Genomic DNA, 13,216 nt, shown 5'->3' on the forward strand with positions numbered 1-13,216 from the left:
GGGGGGGGCAGAGGATGGGAGATCAGTAGGGCAGAGGACAAGGGTCACTGCAGGCAGGGCAGAGGACAGGGGCACAGCTCTTTTGCCCCATCAGTGCACTGAACACAGCCTGGGCACAAGCAACACAGCACTTCCTCCCCATACAATGCATAACTGAGATCAGTATAGTGTCAGTCAAGGACAGTATACTGTTAGGCTAGGGCAGTATAATGTCATACTAGGGCGATAAAGTATCAGATTAAGGTGGTATAGTGTCGGATTAGGGCAGCATAGTGACAGGTTAGGGTTGGCTTTGGGGGAGGGGCACAATTAAAATTTGGAGGGTGGCATATTCCACCCTTGCACCCCCCCTAGATCTAGCCATTTATTTCAGTTACTTATATAGTGCCATCAATTTACGCAGCGCTTTTACATATATATTCACATCAGTCACTAACCCTCAAGGGGCGTACAATCTAAGGTCCCTAACTTACATTCATACATACACATACTAGAGCCAATTTAGACAGGATCCAATTAACCTACCTGCATGTCTTTGGAGTGTGGGAAGAAACTGGAGTACCTGGAGGAAACCCACACAGGCACAGGGAGAACATGCAAACTCCAGGCAGGTGGTTTCATGGTTGGGATTCAAACCAGTGACCCTAGTACTGCCAGGCGGAAGTGCTAACCATTAGCCACTGTGCTGCCCTGTGCCGCTGTGCTGTCATGGGTTGTGGTATATTTTTTGCCAGGACCGTGGCCTGTGTACAACCCTGAGCAGCTGCAAGCTATTGTTTTGATGGGTGTTCCGTAAAACTGCGACACGCCCAATTGTTTTTACTACTCTTCACCAGCCCATGTGAACAGATAAACTATATTGCCAAAAGTATTAGGACACCTGCCTTTACACACATACATGAACTTTCATGGCCTCCCAGTCTTAGTCCATAGGGTTCAATACTGAGTTGGCCTACCCTTTGCACCTATAACAGCTTCAACTCTTCTGGGAAGGATGTCCACAAGATTTAGGAGTGTGTCTATGGGAATGTTTGATCATTCTTCCAGAAGCGCATTTGTGAGGTCAGGCACTGATGGCAGATGAGAAGGCCTGGTTTACAGTCTCTACTCCAATTCATCCCAAAGGTGTTCTATCGGGTTGATGTCAGGACAGTCAAGTTCCTCCACCCCAAACTCACTCATCCATGTCTTTATGGACCTTGCTTTGTGCACTGGTGCGCAGTCACGCTGGAACAGGAAGGAGCCATCCCCAAACTGTTCCCACAAAGTTGGGAGTATGAAATTGTCCAAAATGTCTTGGTATGCTGATGCCTTAAGAGTTCCCTTCACTGGAACTAAGGGGCCAAGCCCAACCCCTGAAATACAACCCCACATCATAATTCCCCCTCCACCAAACTTTACACTTAGCACAATGCAGCCAGGCACGTACTGTTCTCCTGGCAACCGCTAAACCCAGACATGTCCATCAGATTGCCAGACAGAGAAGCGTGATTGGTCACTCGTCTCCACTGCTCTAGAGTCCAGTGGTGACATGCTTTACACCACTGCATCCGACGCTTTGCATTGCACTTGGTGATGTAAGGCTTGGATGCAGCTGCTCGGCCGTAGAAACCCATTCCATGAAGCTCTCTACACACTGTTGTTGTACTAATCTGAAGGCCACACGAAGTTTGGAGGGCTTTAGCTATTGACTGCAGAGAGTTGGCGGTTTATTTACTAAAGCTGGAGAGTCCAAAATCAGACTCCCTTCTGCATAGAAACCAATCAGCTTCCAGGTTTCATTGCCAAAGCTTCATTGAACAAGCTGAGGTTAGAAGCTGATTGGTTTCTATGCAGAAGGGAATCTGATTTTGGACTCTTCAGCTTTAGTAAATAAACCCCTTGGTGTCCCAATACTTTTGGAAACACAGTGTAGCTTTCTTGCGAAAAGATTACTGCCATTGGAATATTTTATTTTGTATTTTGTTTTGCTGACAAATGTAAAATGTTGTAATATTTTCCCCTATATGTTGCTCTGGTGATGGCTCTAAAATTTTGGATTTCATATTGTGTTTCATTATCAGTGGTCACCAGCACAAAAGGGGTGTATTTTTCCAGTGGGGATACAGACAACAATAACACTTGACAGAGGATCTAGCCCTTTCACATTCTATCCAAAATGTTTAAAAAAAAATGTTTCCTATACATAAACTCTAAAGCCCATTTACTTTGTTTTTTAGTTTGTAGCACTAACTCCCATGGTAAGCTGCTAATAAAGTAGGATTTTTGACTTGCCTGCAAAATCCTTTTCTCGGTGTACCTCACAGGACACAGAAACTTAGTCTTTTACCTCTGGTTTATACTGCCACCTGCAGGACACTGGCAAGCAAGGCTGGAAGCACACTCCACTATAACCCCTCCCACTCAGGGGCATATAGTAGGGGATGATAGAGTATCCGCAGCCCAATGCAGCAGCTAGTGATGACAGCTTGTGCCAGGCACAGGAAGCAGAGCTGATCCTGCAGCCTATCAGCGTAGAGCTAGGAAGGCTACTTTTTCTGGGTCCAGCACAGGGGCGGACTGACAACTCATGGGGCCCACGGGCAATAGGGGATCATGGGGCACCTGTGTCCTTGCCCAAACTCAAAAAAGCCTATGAAAAAGGTACCAGGGGCATCTCATGGGGCCCCCTACTGACCCCGGGCCCTCGGGCAGTGCCCGAGTTTCCAAATGGTCAGTCTGCCCCTGGTCCAGTAACATGACCCAGGCAGGGGAGGATGTCCCTTACTTTGAACTGCTCTGGCCTGGTAAATGTGTTCTATGGGGGGGGGGGGGTACTGAAAGAACAGACCTGTACCGAAGGAGAGCACTACAGAGTGGGGAGAGCTGTACTAATAGGTCAGAGTTGTACAAGGGGTGGGGGGGGGGAAGAACTGTACTGGATGGGAAGGAGAGCTGTACTGGTGAGAAGGGAGGGGAAGGAGGCTCTACTGGGGAGAGCTATACTGATAGGAGAGAGGGATATTTTGGCTTTGGGAGGGAGGTCATTTTTTGTTGTATTCTGTCTGCTGACCTGTACATTACACTCTCTTGACCCTGCACTCTGTGTTACACACTCCAAACCCCTGCACCCTGTGCATTATGCACTCGTAACCCCTGTACTCTGTATGTTATGAACTTCTGACCCCTGCTCTCTGTGTCTTACACACTCCTGACCCCTGATCTCAGATGTTTATGCACTCCTGACCCCGGTTCTCAGACGTTTATGCACTTCTGACTCCTGCTCTCTGTATCTTACGCACTCCTGACCCCTGATCTCAGATGTTTATGCACTGCTGACAACTGTACTATGTATGTTATGCACTCCTGACCCCGTTCTCTGTATCTTACGCACTCCTGACCCCTGACCTCAGATGTTTATGCACTCCTGACCCCTGTACTCTGTATTTTATGCACTTCTGACCTCTGCTTTCTGTATCTTACGCACTCCTGACCCCTGATCTCAGACGTTTATGCACTCCTGACCCCTGGAATCTAGGACTATGTCACCCCATCTAGTACAGAGGTCCTCAGCATCTCAAAGTAAACACCATTCTCTAGAGCAGCGGTCTCCAAACTGCAACCTGGGGGCCAAATGTGGCCCCTTTGCTTGCCTTTATTTGGCCCTTGGGATATTATTCCTTCCACTGATATGAGACACTATTCCCCTCACTTACACTAATGATGGGGGCACTGACAACAATGATTAGCCATTATTTCATCTATTGACACCAATGATGGGCCAATATTCCTCCCACTGACACCAACGATGGGGGCACTTTTCCTCCCACTGACCCCAACTATGGGAGCACTATTCCTCCCATGGACACCAATGATGCACACTATGCACACTATTCCTTCCACTGATACCAATGATGGGGCACTATTCCTCCCACTGATACCAATGATGGGGCACTATTCCTCCAACTGACAGCAATGATGGGGCATGATTCCTCTCACTGACACCAATGATGGGGCACTATTCCTCCCACTGATACCAATGCTATGGCAATATACATTTCACTGACACCAATGATGGGGCAATATTCCTCTCATTGAAATCCAACAGTGGGGCATTATTCCTCCCACTGACACCAATGATGGCACAATATTCCTTCCACTTACATCAATGATGGGACACAATTCCTCCCATTAATACCAGTAATGGGGCACTATTCATCCTCCTACTAACCACAAGGTTGCTACGTAATTTTTTTACTCCCACTGACCACCAAGCTGGAGGTATTATCTACTTCCCTTGTCCCCAATCCAGACCCTCTAAAGTCTGAAGGACAGTAAACCGGCTCCTAATTTAGAAGGTTTGGAGACCCCTACTCTAGAACAGTATTTCTCAACCTTTTTTCAGTCAAGGCACCCTTTAAAATTATGCACAATCTCAAGGCACCCCATTCTAAAATGTGAAAAACTAAACTAATAGTTTTACATAATGCAGCAGCATCCAAACATGTAGGACATGTTAGAGGTGACTTATTCTGCCAAAGCAAATACACCTTTGCACACTGATTCTGACTAGTATTCCAAGTTTTCACTTTTCCCTAATTTTTTCTTTCTCACTCAGCTAATGTGACCCCAATGGTGATGGAGGGGGGCAGGGGAAGAGTAAGCAAGGATGCTGTGCAGGTGCCCGACATCCTCCTTTGGTCCATCATTGATTGTTAGAACACCAATGGCTAGAAGGTTGTAATGGTGCACAATGAAAACGTGTCTTTGTGTAACTAAAAGACAGGCTTGATCCACCCGCTGGCTTGTATGCAGCTTTTGGGCAATTTTAAGGTATTTTGCCAAGGTACCACTGAAGAAACCCAGAGACACCCCAGGCTGCTCTAGAGTCAAGATATGGATGACTGAGGAAGTCCACTTTTCATACCTGGGAAAAACAGGGAGGTTTAATAGCTGTCTGTGACTCGGTCGATGTACCAACAGTACACAGTGAAACATTACCAGCAAGGGTTCCTCACCAACTACAGACCAAAGGGGGTGTAATAGCTGACTCTGATAATGTGGGGAGCTGGCAAGGTGTGCAGTGGGTGGGGATATCATCCATATGTGTTGCATCCAGAACAATCTGTGTGAAATACACATATGCAGAATGAAGTGTTGCAGCTTGATCAAGTAACCTGAAGATGTTTGTTCTAAGGACACTAGCAAAAACTGAAGGTATACTGAGAGTGGGAAGAGTTATACTGGGTTGCTCTTTACACCTTTGCTGAAAGTGTCCAATGATCCTGAAGGTGGTCCACTGGTATTAGACAAAACTCCTGCATTCTATGAATTATGATCAAGAAATGTTGGATTCTCCTATCCTCTCCAGTGATGATGCATACTGTAACTGGACCAACAGTACACAGCACACCAATGACTGAAGAATAGGCATTATTTAAAAAAATGTATGCCCTGCAGATGAGTATTGGTTAAACAGATTGAAGAGCAGTAAAAGAAATAGAATATTAGCTGTATCATGCAGAACCACAATCAAATTAATTATTGTGTTTGTTCTCTTTAAAGCCAGTGAAAGACCTTGTCTGAAACACACTTAAATGCACTAGGTGAGTGAAGAATGATACTGTCAATAATAGCAATACACAACAATAAATGGAATAAACAGTCTTAGACAGAAGAGAAGGGGTGCAGATGACTATGGGGCCTAACTATCCCTTTTTAAACCTAACTTAAAACTGGCTAGTGGATGGCTATTTCTAGGATGACTGAAGATGGAAAGATGAGGAAAAAAAACCCTTTAAAATGGAGCTCCACTGGCAGCAGCAAGGTCCTACAGAAGTAATAAACAGGTTCAGTGCACATAAGGTTGGCCAAAGGCCTCTCGATAATCAGATGTCTGTCGGATGTCTTCCTGACACTAGTCATAGCCTAATAACTGCATCAGCAGGACCAATGGAGATACTAAAGATGCAACATCTACCGCATACTGCCACCAACAGTACTAGCCCTGTGCTCAACCCTGTCATTTATTGTAAACACAGAAGTCAGCTCTCTCTACTGGCTTCTGTGTTTTCAATAAGTGTCAGTGCCACTCTCGTGGGCTCATACAAAGCACTCCCTGCCGTGAGGTATTGGGGGAGCTCTGTACTTGCAAGGGGTTGAGGGAAGAGCTCTGTACTATGGTTGGGGAGTTGGGAGAAGAGTTTTGTAGTTTCCAGTTCCAGCAGAGGTAGTGCGTCCGTGAACTGTCAGTGGTTTCAAACATGCTTGTAACAAACATACGTAGATCTATACTCAGACAAAAAAAGTTAACAAAAAAAAAAAATACAAATATTGTATATGTATAAGAAAAAGGCAGACTCGATAAACCACTTAGTTTTTTATCTGCCATCACTCTATGTTTCTACCCTTTTGCATGTTTTTTGTGTGCTTTGATTTCACCATTCATGTTTTTGATCACAGAAACTTGATAAGTACCATACTGCAGAGCTTTGTAGGAAAAAAAATATTATCTGAGTTTATTTTTGTATTACAGTTGTCTTTATTTTTCCTTAGCCATATTTACATGCTGACCAGTAAAAGTGATGGTGACTAGAGTTGCCACTTCATCCCTTTCAAACCGAACACATATTAATTACACAGGTTCTGTGGCTGATTAAGGTGGTAATTAAACTCACTTAGTGCCTTATCTGACTTAAATTAGCCTCAGAACCTCAGTAATTATGTGTTTGGGTTTAAAGGGATGAGGCGGCAACACTAGTTGGGACACAAAGTGTAACACTGCCACAGATGCCTGAGTAGCCGTGTCAAATTTTTTTTTTTTTTAACTAGTCTGCACTAAAAAGTTCTCCTTCAACAATCCAAGGTACCTTGCTGGCATCTTCAGTCTGGGTTCTTCCAGATGCCGGGATCCAACTGTCTTCATTGGCTGGCACAGGATGACATCACTCTTGTGCATGTGTCTAGAGCTCAGTCATCCCGACACACAAGATCTGTGCTGGAATGTAAATTGAGCTGCTCATGCACAGCTCAGTGTACATTCTAGAGAAGACTGAAAGCAGGCAGGTAGATCTATATTATTACAATAGAGACGTTGCAAGTCTTGCCTGATATAAAGAGCCTGCCTGCCTGCCTGCAGTTTTTTTAATTTAAAGTGGTATTATTTTACTTATTTATTACAGGTACTTATATAGTGCTGTCAAATTATACAGCACTTGTACATTCACATAAGTCCCTGCCCTTAAGGAGCTTACAACCCAAGGTTCCTATCTCACATACATACACATACTAGGGCCAGTTTAGACAGGAGCCAATTAACCTACCAGTGTGTTTTTGGAGTCTGAAAGGAAACCAGAGTAGACAGGAGCTAATTTAGACAGGAGCCAATTAACCTACCAATGTGTTTTTGGAGTGTGAAAGGAAACCAGAGTACCCAGAGGAAACCCACACAGGCACAAGGAGAATTGTGCCTAGTGCTGCTAGGCAAAAGTGCTAACCAGAGGAAACCCACGCAGGCACAAAGAGAATTCTAAAATAAATTGAATAACGCTAACTATGGTGAAATAAAACAACAAATTGCAATTAAATGCTGTAGCCACTAGTGCACACAACCCATGTCTCAGTGAGGCAAATTATACAATCATAATGTGAAGTGCAAAAATGCTGTGCTACATGAAACAATGGCACAATCCATAATATAACCAAAAAACAAAGTGAAAAAAAAAAAATATATATATATATAAAACAAAAACCACACAAAAAATAAATAAAAAATAAATACTATTTTTAAGTATGAATCAAACAAAAGTCATTAAAAAAATCAAGTTCAATCAAGTGTTCATTCAGTGAACCCTCCTTTGGATAACAAAAACATATGTGCATCTGTCATCAATTCCCATGCAAAGACATCCTCCACCATATATCTGCTCACCTCACGCAGTGTGACCTCACATTATACAATGTTACAGTCTAACTGCACTTTTGGTCCCATATGGACTCAGAAGATCAGCTTGCTGAATGAAGACTCCAAAGTAAGCTCCCTCCTGATAAGCGTCTTTGTATCAGCCATATTCCTCATTAAAAAGAACTCAACATAGTGCTTTATCCTTTTAAACTTTTATTCATCAACTAAAACATAAGAAATACACTCACGTTCCGGAGGTGTATTTCGCATCAGGTATGATGAAGATCCAGTGATGTACTGATTAAACACAAGATGGCAGTATCATCCACCTCCCAGTAACGCCCCCTTTTATAGAAAACAGAACCAAGTATAATTTTGTGCTGTTAGGTCATTTCCATGGAATTTGTTAATGATAGCCAGAAAAGCAGTGAAATAGATCCCCTTCAGCCTGCAACAATAGCCACCCCCCCTACACACACACACACACACACACACACCAACAATAGATCTCCCCAGCAACAATTGATCTTCCACCAGCAACAGTAGATTGATCCAGCGACAACAGACCCTCTGCAACAAAACACCCCCCAGCAACTACAGATCAACCCCAAGGAACAATAGACCCCCATCAGCATTATTACACCTTCCAGAAGCTAGAAATAATAGACCCCTCCCTCAACAGTAGATCCCTCCCAGCAACATTACCCCCCAGCAACAATGACCCCCCCCCCGCAACAATGGTCCCCTCCCTCAACAATAGATGCCCTCCAGTGATAATATATCCCCAAGCAGCCAGTGTCAATGGACCTTCCAGGACACCCCAGCACCCACTGCCATTACATACATTCAGTGCTGAAGGTGCGGTCCCTCACGTTCCCACTATAAAAAAGCCCTGAGCATGACAGTCAGCTATCTAGCATTTTCACTAATAGCAGGCAATGTATTTTTCTTTTTCTAGTACAGGCACGCATTCAGCAAAAATTCAGCCAAAAACAACAAGATAAAAAAAGCCCATTAAAGATAAAATTACAAAACTAGTTTTTGATTTTTGTGTGGTGCTAAATGTCCTCATTCTGAAGGTTAACATCATTCAATGTACTTCCTCTGAGCCCAGGTCATGGTGGATCCGACCCAGCCTGTGAGTGGACAGTGAATGCAACAGTAGCACGGTAATGAGCCCATCTCTCCATCCAATGGTGTATTTAGGTTTCGTGATGCTCTAGGCAACACAAAAATCTGCACCCCCTGCAGAAAGAGCCTGACATTGACCAAGAATACCCCTGCCTCCTACCCGAAAGAGCCTTCCACTACCACAGCCCCCCATACACCAACCACCATCCCCCATGAGAGAGAAAGACATTCACCTTCACAGCTTCGGACATCCCAAGGAACGAGAGTCGGGCTGTGCATACACCGTCATGAAACCCGCAGCCTCTCTCAGAACCCACCAGGTCCCCATGCCACATGTGTCCCTTCTTCTGTCACTTCGTCCGAGGGGCAGTGCTGCCCCCATGAAAAATGCTGCCCTAGGCAAATGCCTTGTTTGCCTTGTGGTAAATACACCCCTGTCTCCATCACTCTCTCCTCCTATCAACACACCTCTTGTCAGCATATGCACAGATTGGCTCCTTGTGCTGCTTCTTCCTCTCACACTCCAGCCCTGCTTTATAGAACACTGGAAGAGTTTGATACCAGGTCAGAGTCAGGTACTTACACTGCTTGCATTAAAAAACAAAATTGAAGGGTATTTCAGGATTTTGTTCACATCAGTTGCGGTGTGGGAATGTGTGTGGTATAGTATGTTTTGCTGTACTGCATGAATACGCACTGCCTTCTGCAGATGTGCGGGGGGATCGATTCTTAAAGGCACCCCAACAAATCTAGCAAATGCAGGTGGGTTTACGGCCACCAAAGCACATAGTACTCTAGTACCAGGGGGTTTGGTGCAGTGCAATTTTAAAAAAATTGTGCCTGCCCCATTGGTGCCCAAAACACAACTCATTAGAACATGCATAAAAAACATGCATGTTGTGGTATGAATGAACCCTCAATGATTACAGGGTTGCATTCCTTTGTGTCTTTTATAGAGGCCTAATCTTGGCATGATTTGTCATTTGACTTGCCTGATTTAGGGTGCATTTAGCATAATTAAAAATATTTTCTTAGTCACTGTCCAATAGGTTTCCACACACTAGCAAGCAAAACTCAAACACTTATTCTTAGGCAGTATAAATACTTTAAAATTTTGTACAAGCATGCAAGAGACATACATTTACAATTATATTTACATGGTGGTTTCACTGTGCAGGTTTGATATTTTACATGCAGATGAAACTAGGCTTTAAACCATTCCTTGAAATTATTTTCTGTACAAACATACTTGTTCTAGGTCAGCAATTTATAAAGTAAAGCTATTTGTTCAGTATGATAGCCTGTCAACTAGCATTTTTCATTGCAAAACTGCAAAAATTTGCAACACCACTTATAACCACAAGATGGCGAAGAATTGTAACAGATTTGCACTGGGTAGGTTACACTAGGGCAGGGGTTCTTAAAGTGTATTTCCACTTTTGCAGTCTAATTTCAAAAACTCCAACTATATGCTTGTTATGTGTTCCCATACACCAAAACCTAAAAATAATGTCAAAATTGACTTTTTACCTTTGCTAGCTGTTTCTTTGGAAGAGGTTTATATATAGGATTCTATGGGCTGCTTGAAATTGGTCAGAATAGAGCTTGCAATGGCAACTAGGGGACAGACTGAAGGACAGTTTTTTTAAGTGCATTAACCTGCCATGCTTTATCCAAGCCTTAAGATATTTAACCCTTTGTTAGTTTAGCCAATTTAAATTTTTTTTTATTTATGGTATGTAAATGGAAATATGTAACAAAGTAATAAAATAGGTGTTATCTCAATTTGGTTGCAAAAGTGGAAATATGCTTTAAAATGTCAGTAATAAATTATAAATATATATTAAGACAGGTGTGATTAAATATATATAATATATATATATATTAATTGTTTATTTTTATCAATTTACAAAATGCAAAGTGAGCGAACAAAAAAAAATCTAAATCAAATCAATATTTGATGTGACGACCCTTTGGCTTCAAACCAGCCTCAATTCTAGGTACATTTACATACAGTTTTTGAAGGAACTAAGCAGGTAGGTTGATCAAAACATCTTGGAGGACTAATCACAGATCTTCTGTGGAAGTAGGTTGCCTCAAATCCTTCCGTTTCTTCATGTAATCTCAGACATACATTTACAATTATATTTACATGGTTGTTTCACTGTGCAGGTTTGCTATTTTATAGACAGATGAAACTAGACTTTAAACCATCCCTTGAAATTATTTTCTGTACAAACATACTTGTTCTAGGTCAGCAATTTATAAAGTAAAACTATTTGATCGGTATGACAGCCGGTCAACTAGCATTTTTCATTGCAAAACTTCAAAAATTTGCAACACCACTTATGACCACAAGATGGCGAGGAATTGTAACAGATTTACACTGGGTAGGTTACACTAGGGCAGGGGTTCCTTAAGTGGAGTTCCATTCAACCTATCAAAAAATAAAAGTCAGCAGCTACAAAAACTGTAGCTGCTGACTTTTAAAAAACAGCCACTTACCTGTCCCTTGGTTCCGTGGTGTGTCCCCCACAGCTCGTTTCACTGGCCGTCCTGTATTCCAGGAGGCTGGCATCTTCAGTGTGGGCACCCGGCTGTGATAGCTTGTGGCTTCACAGCCTGGTACCCACTGTGCATGCGTGAGTAGCGCTGCGCTTCGTGAATGGTCCTGTAGTCTACTGGGACCTGTCACGTGTCCCAAAAGACCACAGGGAGGGAGGGAGGACACCTTCTGCTTCCGATCACCTATGCGATCGGACCGGAAGTGGGAGTGGGTACCTGTCAAATTCGGGTACCCACTTCCCAGAGGTGCCAATCCTTAAAGCGGAACTTCCCCTTTTGGGTGGAACTCTGTTTTAAAGTGTATTTCCATTCCATGATGTGGAGATCATGTGGGGGCCAAACCATCACTTCCAGGACTCGTTCTTCTTTATGCTGAAGATAGTTCTTAATTATATCAGATGTATGTTTGGGGTCGTTGTTCTGCTGCAGAATAAATTTGGGGCCAATCACACGCCTCCCTGATGGTATGGTGTGATGGATTAGTATCTTCCTGTATTTCTAAGCATATTATCAGTTCTTTCTGTGAACCACAGAACACATCCCTGTAAGTTATTGAGATGATTAGAAGGGGATGTTCTGTAGTCCTAATACATTTCCTGCCCTAGGGTGACAATGCTGCTACTTCATAAATATAATACAATGAGTGTTGTCATGCTATAGAACAGGAAGTGTGTTGCTGAAAGGATCATCAAGTAAAAGAAAAAATCAGCCAACACATCTAAGGACTGATAAGCTGCAACATATTACATTTTTGTTCTTAGATTTACATACATTTACCTGTTTATTATTACAGAACCTCAGTAGATTACCCAATATATCTCCTCCCCGTGCCAGACTCCCTGAATCATTATCATCACCATCATGTATAGACATTTAGGGACACAACAGTTGAAAAGTCATAAGGATTGGATTTATAAGGATTTATTTATAGGGATTTATAAGAAGTTAGTTATATAAAAGCAGTGAGTCACAGATTTTGATGCTACTATGGCTGCCTGTGCTGTCAATCAAATGTAAAGCGGATATAAGAAAGAACTAGGGTCTCAGTTCCCTATCAGGGGATACCCTATTGGAACTGCAGCTCCAGGCCCCTACCTTAATATAGGCCCAGCAGGGGCAGATTGACCATTGGGGCACTGTCCGAAGGCCCAGGGCCAGTAGGGGGCCCCATGAGAGGCTCCTGGTACCTCCTGCAGCAGTAGGAATCTGACAGTTGATCGGTGTGGCGGGGGGGAAATCACACGCACTAGCCTCCCTGCATAGGTCTCTTTATGAAGCAGCTGAAAGGGGCTTCTCTTCCTCACCCTCACACTGCTTTGAGCTGCTTCACTGAGAGTCATAGAGGGTGATTGGTGCCTGTTATTGTGTTATTGCCCATACATACAGTACCAACACCCATACCCCCGCCCCCCCCCCGCTGCACTGATCATTACCGACAGTCGTCATCATCATCATCAGGTTCCCCCTGCTTGCTGGGCCCCCCATGTGCTCTCCCAGCCCCCCGCAGCACTGCCAGCTTCCCCCCCCCTCCTCTCCTGTTGCAGGGGATGTGTCAGGCTAGGGAGTGGGGAAGGAGCTGATAAATATGTAATTTACTGACCCCTTCCTTGTCTGAATGAAAAGAGTCAGTGATTTGTA

The sequence above is a fragment of the Staurois parvus genome, unplaced genomic scaffold (genome assembly GCF_062004578.1).
Source record: "Staurois parvus isolate SC_StPar_1 unplaced genomic scaffold, SC_StPar_1.0 ptg000088l, whole genome shotgun sequence".
In the NCBI taxonomy this organism is placed as follows: domain Eukaryota; kingdom Metazoa; phylum Chordata; class Amphibia; order Anura; family Ranidae; genus Staurois; species Staurois parvus.